General features: G+C 42.6%; 1 protein-coding gene across 1 annotated transcript in view; it reads left to right on the top strand.

Moving 5' to 3' along the window:
• The window catches only part of SPATA13 (spermatogenesis associated 13), a 154,642-nt gene that overhangs the window by 54,647 nt on the left and 87,116 nt on the right, over positions 1–12,879 (top strand). The gene's annotated exons all lie outside the window — the stretch shown is intronic.

Below are 12,879 nucleotides of genomic sequence, written 5' to 3'. Positions count from 1 at the left end.
TCCCATCCGGCTGGTTTGCCTTTCTGAGCCGCGAGGGCACGTGAGCACGTGGCTGCCTCCTCAGCAGTGGGAAGTTGTCTTTATGTCGAGCATGATGTCTGGAGTCCTCGGGATCCCTTCTTCTTGCCTCAGCGGCATAAATGATGGCTGCTCGTGATAACGGCCTCCTCCTCTGACAAAGTGGCCACAGATCAGCTCCTGCCGGGCCGGGCTGTACGGTCCCCGGGTGGAGGTGTGAGTTAGGGGACGAGCTCTGTGTAGGAACATGAGCCTGGTCGCCACTGGCTTTGCCCACTGGCGGCACCATCCCTGCTGCCCTCCAGTGTGCCTCCTGAAGCAGGGTGCCTGCCAGAGCGCTGAAGCGCTGGCAGGGAAACAGTATCCAAATGTCAGTTTGGTTACAAGACGACAACTTAGATGAGACAAGATGAGGCATTTCAGCAACTGCTTTAATATGAAAAGTGGCTGTGAGGATGTGGGTTGTGTAGTGAAGCAGCAGGGAAAAGGCATTTTCTGGACCTCTTTCCTCAGCGATGGCAGGACGGGCTGCTACAACAGCCCCTAAAGTGAGACTTGAGTGGCTTCTGGACGGAAACTGCATCAAAAGCTGACCTTGTTTTCCCAAAATGCAGTGTTGTAAATTGAGGTTCTGTGCTTACAAACACCATATATGCAAAGGACAAGACAAAACTTGAGTAGTAAAATAAAAGCAGGGAAAATGCAACACAGATACCTCCTCTTATAAGCAGTTACTATGTTTTACCAAGCACTGTGTTGATCCTTTGAGGGTTTTTTCCCGCACCGAGTGGAAGAGTGGTGTCTTAGACTGAGTGCCCAGTGACGCATGGCTCAGCTTCTGCAAAATCTGTCCCTAGCAGGCAGAAACATTGTTTTTTGCTCCAGTGACCTTCAGCTGCAGGATTTGGGCCATCTGTCTGGAAGGCTTTCTTCACTCTGAATAGTGAACGCAGGGCTGGGGGTTTCCGTGGTGACGGCAGTTTTGGCACTGGTTGCAGGCCTTAGGGAGTCTTAGCTGCGGACCTTGGTGGTTCGTCTGCAACCGCAGCCACCATGAGAAAAATGGTGGGCAGGAGATGAGGTGTGGGGTGTCGAGCAAGCCGTCCTCAGACCTTGGCTTGGCAGTGGCCCCCCTGCGGTGTCCCCAGGCCCCATCAGCCTTGAGGTGAGAGTGGGAGTGGGGGAGGGTAGGCTCCAAGGCTGGCACTCCGCTGAGTGTTGGGGTCACAACAGGGAGGTTGGGTGTCAGGGATCCCGTCGGCTGCGCACAGACAGCCCTGGGCCTGGCCTAGCGTATCTGGTAGGCCTGCCTGACCCCCAATGTCAGAGACCAGAGGAAGATCTTCCTCTTTTTGGTCTGAGGCCTGCCTTTGCAAGTCCTGATTTTCTCCACCCCCACTGCCCCACAGAATTGACAAGGTGGGCATCCATCTTCAGTGAGAAACCCTGTTCGCACCCACAGGAACATGGTTTAAGCCTAGTAACCCGGATAAGGCAAGCCAAGATGTCACGCCCTTGTATGAAATGGATACCTTCCTGAAGATAACAGTGATCAGTCTCATCTACAGTTAAATTTTTTATATATACTTTCAGTCTTTAAGCACTTATATGATTGGATATTTAAGTGAAACAGGCTTTTTGAAGCACCCTCTCCCATTCTTCAATAGAAGAGACCCCAAGGATAATGGGTCCATGCCTGAGAGACATTCTTCTTTGATATGTACACATGGGGTTGGGAAGGAGCCAGAGGGTGTCTTGTAAGAAGTCTAGGGAGTGAGGAGAGGAACTTTATCCTTGGAATTGGAATCTACAGTTGAATCTGAGATTCATCTTCCTGTGGAGATATTGTAAATAACAGTTAAATTCCATAGTAGCTATATTATTGGTTCAATATAATTTGATGGACAGAGTCTGTAGGGTAATAAATTGCCCATAAGTAACCCTTTAGAATATAGCCTGTTCATTAAATGCTAGAATTTCTAGCTTCTAGTCAGTGTTTTGATTTTAGCAAGGTCTGGGAAAGCTATTGGGATGAACAATAGATGGTAAATTAATTACCTATTAAAGTGAAATATCTGTAAGTTAAAAAGTGATCATTGAATGTATCTATGAACATGTCATTATTTACATTCCTATGGTATTACATTTTCTTTTTCTTGAATGTGTGAAAATGCATCTACAAAATTAGATACAACTATTAAAATAATGGGCATACACAGTCATTAAGTTGAGCTTTCTACCACAGGAAACTGTGGCTGCTAATAATATTGCCATTAAAAAAATTACCAGTACCATCAAAGAATAAATAGAACACTGTTTACAATTGAAAATGATACATTTCAAGAGTTTCCAAGAAACCACTCTGAAACTACTTGACGGCATGTTCATGCACAGAGTTACAGCATTATTTTAAGGTAATGGCTGGGGATGCTGCTAACCATCATTGACAATGCATAAGACAGCTAAGTTCACAACTAAGAATATTCTGGCCCCAAATGTTATATTGACACACTGAAAGCATGCAAAGGAGGTGGTATTATCATTATTCTTCTGGTGAGTGAGTGAGTGAGTGTGGAGAATACAGTTTAATGAGACCTGGCTTCTGCCTTCAAGAAACTTTTCAACCTTTTCAGAGTTTAGTAGAGAAAGCAGAGAAACTAGAATTACAGAGCTGGATGGGGAGTACTGACATAGAGCAGTGCACAGGACAGCTCCCAGAAAAGGGGCATCTGAACTGGATAGGAAGGAAAGAGTTTCTCTAGGGAAAAGTTGATTTGAATGAATGAAGTTAGGCAAAGCCCACATTTATCAAACAGGCAAAGGGAAACCTCTCTAGGTACTTCAACCAAAGAAATCTAATGTAGGGGTTATTTCTACACAGCTGAGACACAAAAGAGATGACAGCAAACAGTGAACAATAGCAGGAAGATGCTTCCGTAGGCTGGAGGCATAAAGAGGTGGTGTATGTGAGCCCAGGCACTGCACCACCTGGCAGGAGCTTGCCCCTAGGAGGGGAATGCTGCCTGGCAGGAGCTGGAGCCAAAAAGGAGACGCAGCAGTTGCTGGAAATGCCCCTGCAGCAGCCCACACGGAGAAGTGCCCACAGGCATCACCTCCCACTAGTGCTCCCCACTGGCCAACCTGGCCAAAAGCCATTAGTCAGGGGACCCTGGAACTGTGGTTCCCGACAATACAGAGAAACAAAAATGCCTGCAGAAAGACTGAGTACAAACAAGGAACTACCCTAAAGCACCGCAGCATAGGAAAGGCTCACTGCGCATGGTCCGTGTAGCTGGGCTACTCGGTATTGTATCCTAGGCCGAGGCTCAACGTTGTCCCTGGGTCCAGAGGCAGCCAGTGACACTCGATGAAATGACATGACTCCATTTGCACTTTGGGAAGGGCACTGAGGCTGGGTTAGAGGTGAGTCAGACCAAAGGACAGGAGACTCGTTAGGAGGCTAGCACAGATGAAATACAAGGCTGTAACATCCACACTGAACAGGGATTGCCTGCCTAGGCACTGGGATCTCAGACTTGGTGGCCAGTAGATAGGGCGGGCAAGGAAGAGGTTTAGGGCAAGCCCCAGGTTTTGGCCAGTATGTCACAGTGCTGGGGCTGGAACCTGGTCCCTTTCATTCCCAGCCTTTTGTGCTTTTACCCATGTAGCTTGACAGAGTAAGTCTCTCAGACCCGCTGGGTCCCAGTGTCTTAATCTTCACAGTTAGGGGTTAGATGTTCCCTAAGGCAGTATTGTACCGTGCTGTGATTTTAATGATCCATACTTTCACTCCTTTAGCATTTCAGATTTCAGTCTGTTTTCTTGCAGTGTCACATTTTCCATAACTTAATAAAATGTATTACAAAAACCTCCTTGCTTGTATATTTAACCTGGTATATATTCCTGAATTTCAAATTCAAGTACAAGTTCTTATTTAAAAATTACTGGTCATACTTGTTTGCACAGAGTTCTCATTATGAATGCAAAGAAATGTTCTAAAGTTCATACACCCCAGAATCCAGCTTGTAGACAATGGATTTCACAATATTCCCATCTAAAGTTCTTTCTTGTAGTTCTGTTCATAAATATCTCTGGCAGAGCTCCCACAATTTACAAGACTGGCTACAAAACCACTGATTGAATCACAACCCTTGTTAGTTAATAGAGGTCAAAGTATTAGTTCTAAATAGTGCAACTTGGTATGTTACTTGGAAATTCCAGGAAAAGCTTTTTCCGCAATTTTTAGTTTCATTCCAAACAGCACACAACAATCATGTTGTTCAGCTGTGTGAACGAATTAGTAAGTCACTGGTCTTTTTAAAAGCATATTGCTCCATTTAGAAACTCAGATCTGCATGTATTTTACTAGATCTAGGTCCTAAAACTTAAATTTATGTTTTAAGTAAACAGACTTTTTAGTGTTGTAAAAATTTGAACATCTTCACTTTGGAAAAATATGGGGATATATAATGATGAATTGTTACCCTGGTACAGATATTGATAAATGTTATATCAAGATAAGTAATCTAAGTGTGCAAAATACACAGTTCTTACTCTCAGAGTTCACTCTTGTTCTGAAGGCAGCCATATAACCTATCATTACAATATGTTTTGGCTAAGCAATTTGGTAACATGACTGTACCCACAGAGTAAGGGGTCTAATTCATTTTAGGGGGATAGGGAAGGGATTCCCAAAGATGGTGACACCTGCAGGTATTCTCAAAGTGTTAGACTAAGGGATTCAGGCTTTTCTGAACCTGTTTTCACCTTAATTTCTGCTGCCTCATTGTATCGAGCTATCTGTCCAACTATATTGCTCTACTTAATGTAGGGTGACCCAGTCATCCCAGTCTACCAGGAATTTTACAGGAGTCAGCCCTGAGCGTCCCACATCCCAGAAAATACCTCGCCCCCGTACCACCTGGGACAGTGGGTCAACCTAATTTACTGCCTCCCAATCATTCTTGCGTCCCTGACTCTTCTTTGCTCATGCCAGTTTCCCATCTAGCATGGGCCATTCTGCCACTGTGTTGGATTTATCCTAGGGCCCGTACAGATCCTTGTACCCAACAGGGATTCACGATTGTTTCTGTTGGTTGATGTGTATATACACATGCTGACACCTCTTATTTTATAGATGGCACTGAAGCACACATTACTGAAATGACTTTATTCAAGATTCATGTGACAATACTGAGTTTAGAACCTGGGCCTGGTCAAGCACTTACCTGCACCCCCTCAGCCCTGAGGCTCAGCTGACCGTGGTTTCATCTTGGTTACAAAAGGTCATAGTGCCCTCTAGTTGTGGTGTCAATAAATTGTCTGTCCAGTCAGATTACAGTGTAGGAATCACGTCCGCTCTTCTGTATCCAGTGCAAGTCATAACAAGACAATTATTATTGTGTAATGTGCGGTCATTCATTGCCTGTGAGTGGACTTGGCAGTTTACATAAACTATCTGCTTCAGTTGAAGATGGGGAGAAGCTGGAACCACCACCATCCCGTCCCTCCCAGAGCAGGTGAGGGTGGACAGGTGATTCTGAATGTTGGATTCATTTTGCAACTTGTTATACACGTCACATCCAGCCTTAGTGCTAGGACAATTCTGCTTATATGGCTCATTCAGCTGCAACTCAGCTCTCAGGTCACCTAATTTCCCTATTAGAACATTAAACAGTAAAGGGCGTGGCTTCATAAGTCTTCTGGCTAATGGAATGGGGTGACCGGACATCAGAAAGGCTCCAGGGTCTGCGTCTGTGTAGCCTTCCTCATCCCAAATGGAATCAGCCCTTTCTGGGAATCCTTCCTCAGTGGGCATGATGTACAGGCAAATAAAAATGAACCCAAAAGAGAATTTGGAGAGTGGAATCAGATGAGACCTCTTTGCATGGCTGGATTTTCTTCTCCTCTTGAGAGGGTTTAGCTAAATTGGGACTCAAGGTCTTCATATAACTATCTCCTTCTCTTCTGCTTTTATATATTCTCTTTGGAACAATGGCCTTGACTGGCGTTGTAAGGACTTCTAGGATTTGACTTAGTCAGGGTTATGTCATGAGGCACTGAGCTTGGAGTCAGATGCCTGGGGTTCACACCCCAGCTCTGCCTCTGTTGGTCTGAAGCAGTAGAAAAGAGCATCAATTTTGGGGGCAGCTGCAGAACCCCGAAATGAGTTACCTCACCTGCCCAAGCATGCATTTGATTATCTCTAGAATGGAAATGATTCTGTTGACTGTGTAGGTTTGTATGAGTGCTCACTGCTTTTTAAGGCACTTCATACAGGGACCTGGCATATAGTCAGCATTTAATACATGGCAGCCTTTTACAGTTATTATCATAATCCTTCCTTCCATCATTAATTGCTTTTTGAGAACAGGGGGCTGTGACGTTTCTGCTGGCCCTGGAAGGCTAAGCAGGCCTTGGCTTGATCAGCAAAGGACAGCAGCATTTTCCCTTGGGGGAGAGAGCACGGACACAGGTAGGGGGCGGGCCTCAGGGCCTGGGGACAGAGGAAGGTGTACTGTTGGTTTGAGGTTTTCTATCTGCATTTCTGGTGTTTCAGAACTACCCTCATCTCTCTTCCCTGGCCAGTTAGAACCTGTTGGTAGAGGCTGCTCACTAATGCCATCTCCTTCAGGAAGCCCAGCATCATGTGACCTCAGCTGGGTCGCTCCGGTTCATGTGTCCCTGTAGCACTTGGCAGCTGTCTCAGTAGAGTTTTGGGCTATTCTGTAGATGAGAGGCAGCCAAGGGCATCTTGGTCTGCATCACAGCCCGTTGCACTGTCGTGCACTAACTAGTCCTCACACACTAAGCACTCGGTGTGAGCTGTGTTAACTTAGTGTAGGCTGGCATTTCACTGTGACACATTTTGAAAAAGTTTTTTTTTTTTTTGCTTATTAAAATTTCTGTTTCAGAGAAACAGAAGACAGAGTCTTGAATGATGTCTTGGCTTTTGTATTCCAGCAGTTTTCCCAAAAGTGTAGCCTAAAGTTTCAATGGATTCAAGAATTTACTGTCATATTGAATGTACAACCCAAGAGTATTTTTTTTTGTTTATTTTAGTATCATTAATCTACAATTACATGAAGAACATTATGTTTACTAGGCTCCCCCCTTCACCAAATTCCCCCCACAAACCCCATTACAGTCACTGTCCATCAGTGCACTAAGATGCTGCAGAATCCCTACTTGTCTTCTGTGTTGCACAGTGCTCCCCCGTGCATCCCCCCACATTACACATGCTAATCATAATGCCCCCTTTCATTTTCCCCGCCCTTATCCCTCCCTTCCCACCCATCCTCCCCAGTCTCTTTCCCTTTGGTAACTGTTAGTCCATTCGTGGATTCTGTGATTCTGCCGCTGTTTTGTTCCTTAAGTTTTTCTTTGTTCTTATACTCCACATATGAGTGAAATCATTTGATAGTTGTCTCTACACCTGGCTAATTTCACTGAGCATAATACCCTCTAGCTCCATCCATGTTGTTGTAAATGGTAGGATTTGTTTTCTTCTTATGGCTGAATAATATTCCATGTGTATATGTACCACATCTTCTTTATCCATTCATCTACTGATGGACATTTAGGTTGCTTCCATTTCTTGGCTATTGTAAATAGTGCTGCGATAAACATATGGGTGCATCTGTCTTTTTCAAACTGGGCTTCTGCATTCTTAGAGTAAATTCCTAAAAGTGGAATTCCTGGGTCAAATGGTATTTCTATTTTGAGCATTTTGAGGAACCTCCATACTGCTTTCCACAATGGTTGAACTAGTTTACATTCCCACCAGCAGTGTAGGAGGGTTCCCCTTTCTCCACAACCTCGCCAACATTTGTTGTTGTTTGTCTTTTGGATGGTGACAGTCCTTCCTGGTGTGAGGTGATATCTCATTGTGGTTTTAATTTGCATTTCTCTGATGATTAGCGATGTGGAGCATCTTTTCATCTTTCTATGTGTCTGTTGGCCATCTGAATTTCTTCTTTGGAGAACTGTCTGTTAAGCTCCTCTGCCCATTTTTCAGTTGGATTATTTGCTTTTTTGTTTGTTGAGCTGTGTGAGCTCTTTATATATTTTGGATGTCAGCCCTTTATTGGATCTGTCATTCATGAATATATTCTCCCATACTGTAGGATACCTTTTTGTTCTGTTGATGGTGTCTTTTGCTGTACAGAAGCTTTTCAGCTTGATATAGTCCCACTTGTTCATTTTTGCTTTTGTTTCCCTTGCCTGGGGAGATATGTTCATGAAGAAGTTGCTCATGTTTATGTCCAAGAGATTTTTGCCTATGTTTTTTTCTTAGAGTTTTATGGTTTCATGACTTATATTCAGGTCTTTGACCCATTTCAAATTTACTTTTGTGTATGGGGTTAGACAGTGATCCAGTTTCATTCTCTTACATGTAGCTGTCCAGTTTTGCCAGCACCATCTGTTGAAGAGACTGTCATTCCCGCATTGTGTGTCCATGGCTCCTTTATTGAATATTAATTGACCATATATGTTTGGGTTAATGTTTGGAGTCTCTATTCTGTTCTACTGGTCTGTGGCTCTGTTCTTGTGCCAGTACCAAATTGTCTTGATTACTGTGGCTTTGTAGTAGAGCTTGAAGTTGGGGAGTGAGATCCCCCCTACTTTATTCTTCCTTCTCAGGATTGCTTTGGCTATTCGGGGTCTTTGGTGGTTCCATATGAATTTTAGAACTATTTGTTCCTGTTCGTTGAAGAATGCTGTTGGTAATTTGATAGGGATTGCATCGAATCTGTATATTGCTTTGGGCAGGATGGCCAGTTTGATGATATTAATTCTTCCTAGCCAGGAGCATGGGATGAGTTTCCATTTGTTAGTGTCCTCTTTAATTTCTCTTAAGAGTGTCTTGTAGTTTTCAGGGTATAGATCTTTCACTTCCTTGGTTAGGTTTATTCCTAGGTATTTTATTCTTTTTGATGCTTTTGTGAATGGAATTGTTTTCCTGATTTCTCTATTAGCTCATTGTTAGTGTATAGGAAAGCCACGGATTTCTGTGTGTTAATTTTGTATCCTGCAACTTTGCTGAATTCCGACATTAGATCTAATAGTTTTTGAGTGGATTCTTTAGGGTTTTTTATGTACAGTATCATGTCATCTGCAAATAGTGACAGTTTAACTTCTTCTTTACCAATCTGGATTCCTTGTATTTCTTTGTTTTGTCTCATTGCCATGGCTAGGACCTTCAGTACTATATTGAATAATAGTGGGGAGAGTGGGCATCCCTATCTTATTCCCGCTCTCAGAGGAAAAGCTTTCAGCTTCTTGCCTTTCAGTATGATGTTGGCTGTGGGTTTGTCATATATGGCCTTTATTATGTTGAGGTACTTGCCCTCTATGCCCATTTTGTTGAGAGTTTTTATCATGAATGGATGTTGAATTTTGTCGAATGCTTTTTCAGCATCTATTGAGATGATCATGTGGTTTTGTTCTTTTTATTTATGTGGTGGATGATGTTGATGGATTTTCTAATGTTGTACCATGCTTGCATCCCTGGGATGAATCCCACTTGGTCGTGGTGTATGATCCTTTTGATGTATTTTTGAATTCGGTTTGCTAATATTTTGTTGAGTATTTTTGCATCTACGTTCATCAGGGATATTGGTCTGTAATTTTCTTTTTTGATGGGGTCTTTGCCTGGTTTTGGTATTAGGGTGATGTTGGCTTCATAGAATGAGTTTGGGAATATTCCCTCCTCTTCTGTTTTTTGGAGAACTTTAAGAAGAATGGGTATTATGTGTTCTCTGTATGTCTGATAAAATTCTGAGGTAAATCCATCTGGTCCAGGGGGTTTTGTTCTTGGGTAGTTTTTTAATTACTGATTCAATTTCTTTGTTGGTTATTAGTTTGTTTGAATTTTGTGTTTCTTCCTTGGTTAGTCTTGGAAGGTTGTATTTTTCTAGAAAGTTGTCCATTTCTTTTAGGTTTTCCAGCTTGTTAGCATACAGGTTTTCATAGTATTCTCTAATAATTCTTTGTCTTTCTGTGGCGTCCGTCGTGAGGTTTCCTTTCTCGTTTCTGATTCTGTTGATGTGTGTTGATTCTCTTTTTCTCTTAATAAGTCTGGCTAGAGGCTTATCTATTTTGTTTATTTTCTCAAAGAACCAACCCTTGGTTTCATTGATTTTTTTTCTATTTTTTTATTCTTCTCAATTTTATTTATTTATTCTCTGATCTTTATGATGTCCCTCTTTCTGCTGACTTTATGCCTCATTTGTTCTTTCTCCAATTTTGATAATTGTGATGTTAGACTATTCATTTGGGATTGTTCTTCCTTCTTTAAATATGCCTGGATTGCTATATACTTTGCTCTTAAGACTGCTTTTGCTGTGTCCCACCGAAGTGGGGCTTTGGGTTGTTGTTGTCATTTGTTTTCCATATATTGTTGGATCTCTATTTTAATTTGGTCATTGATACATTGATTATTTAGGAGCATGTTGTTAAGCCTCCATGTGTTTGTGAGCCTTTTTGCTTACTTTGTACAATTTATTTCTAGTTTTATACCTTTGTAGTCTGAAAAGTTGGTTGGTAGGATTTCAGTCTTTTGGAATTTACTGAGGCTCTTTTTGTGGTCTATTGTGTGGTCTATTCTGGAGAATGTTCCATGTGCACTTGAGAAGAATGTGTATCCTGTTGCTTTTGGGTATAGAGTTCTATAGATGTCTATTAGGTCCTTCTGTTCTAGTGTGTTGTTCAGTGCCTCTGTGTCCTTACTCATTTTCTGACCGGTGGATCTATCCTTTGGAGTGAGTGGTGTGTTGAAGTCTCCTAAAATGAGTGCATCGCATTCTATTTCCTCCTTTAGTTCTGTTAGTATTTGTTTCACAGACGCTGGTGCTCTTGTGTTGGGTGCATATATATTTATAATGGATTTATCCTCTTTTGGACTGACACCCTAATCATTATGTAATGTCCTTCTTTATCTCTTGTTACTTTCTTTGTTTTGAAGTCTATTTTGTCTGATACTAGTACTGCAACACCTGCTTTTTTCTCCTTGTTGTTTGCATGAAATATCTTCTTCCAACCCTTGACTTTTAGCCTATGCATGTCTTTGGGTTTGAGGTGAGTCCCTTGTAAGCAGCATAGATGGGTCTTGTTTTTTTATCCATTCTTTTACTCTGTGTCTTTTGATTGGTGCATTCAGTCCATTTACATTTAGGGTGATTATTGAAAGATATGTACTTATTGCCATTACAGGCTTTAGATTCATGGCTACGAAAGGTTCAAGGTTAGCTTCTTTAATATCTTCCTGTCTAACTTAACTTGCTTATTGAGCTATTATAAACACTGTCTGATGATTCTTTATTTCTCTCCCTTTTTATTCCTCCTCCTCCATTCTTTATATGTTGGGTGTTTTATTCTGTGCTCTTCTGTGTTTTCTTTGACTGCTTTGTGAGTAGTTGATTTTATTTTTAGCCTTTAGTTAGTATTTGGTTAGTCTGCTTTCTTTGCTGTGATTTTATTTTCTCTGGTGACATCTATTTAGCCTTAAGAGTGCTCCCATCTAGAGCAGTCCCTCTAAAATACCCTGTAGAGGTGGTTTGTGGGAGGCAAATTCCCTCAACTTTTGCTTGTCTGGGAATTGTTTAATCCCTCCTTCATATTTAAATGATAATCGTGCTGGATATAGTATTCTTGGTTCAAGGCCCTTCTGTTTCATTGCATTAAATATCTCATGCCATTCCCTTCTGGCCTGTAAGGTTTCTTTTGAGAAGTCTGATGATAGCCTGATGGGTTTTCCTTTGTAGGTGACCTTTTTCTTCTCTCTGGCTGCCTTTAAAATTCTGTCCTTGTCCTTGAGCTTTGCTATTCTAATTATTATGTGTCTTGGTGTTGTCCTCTTTGGGTCCCTTCTGTTGGGGGTTCTGTGTATTTCTGTGGTCTGAGTGACCATTTCTCCCCCAGTTTGGGGAAGTTTTCAGCAATTATTTCTTCAAATACACTTTCTATCCCTTTTTCTCTCTCCTTTTGGTACCCCTATAATGTGGATATTGTTCCATTTGGATTGGTCACACAGTTTTTTTAATGTTGTTTCAATCCTGGAGATCCTTTTATCTCTCTCTGCGTAGGCTTCTATGTGTTCCTGTTCTCTGGTTTCTAATCCATCAATGGCCTCTTACATCTCATCCATTCTGATTTTAAATCCTTCTAGAGATTGTTTTATTTCTATATTCTCTTTCCTTAGCTCTTGCATATTTGTTTGCAAGTCCATCAGCATGGTTATGACCTTACTTTTAAATTCTTTTTCAGGAAGATTGTTTAGGTCTATCTCCCAGATTCCTCTTAAGGGGAGACTGTCTGGGTTAAAATCGTCTGTATCAAGTTCTTCTGCCTTTTCATTGTGATAGAGGTAGTTGCGGGGAGCTGATGCGTGTGTTGGCTGGGAGAATGTTCCTTCTTGCTAGTTTGTGGCCTTCCTCTCCTGGGACAACAGTGACTTCTAGTGACCTGTGCTGGGCAGCTGCGTGCAGATGGAGTGTCTGATTCTTGCCTGGCCGCTGTGAAGGAAGCTCCATGCTTGGTTGCTGTGGGCGTGGCCACTGCCTCTATGGCGGAGTCGCGCAGGAGGGGAATTGGGCCAGAGGCTGTTTATCTCCATGAGGGGCCTCGGAGCTGCATTGCCGCCCAGGGGGTTGGGGCGCCCGGAGTTCCCTGGGATTCCCAGCTGCTGGGCTAAGTGTCCTGGGATGCCTCTGTCCAGTTGTGGGGTCCCTGTCCCTTTAAGACTTTCAAAAAGCACTCGCTTTTCTTTGTCCCAGCAGCACTGGCTGTGGGTACCCACTCACAGGTTTTTCTGTCCCGTTTCCCCAGTACCCAGCACCCCATGGACTGTGTGTCTGCGCT

Source organism: Manis javanica, chromosome 1 (genome assembly GCF_040802235.1).
Source record: "Manis javanica isolate MJ-LG chromosome 1, MJ_LKY, whole genome shotgun sequence".
NCBI lineage: Eukaryota > Metazoa > Chordata > Mammalia > Pholidota > Manidae > Manis > Manis javanica.
The sequence above is the reverse complement of the archived record's forward strand: the minus strand, read 5'-3'. Positions and strand labels throughout refer to the sequence as shown.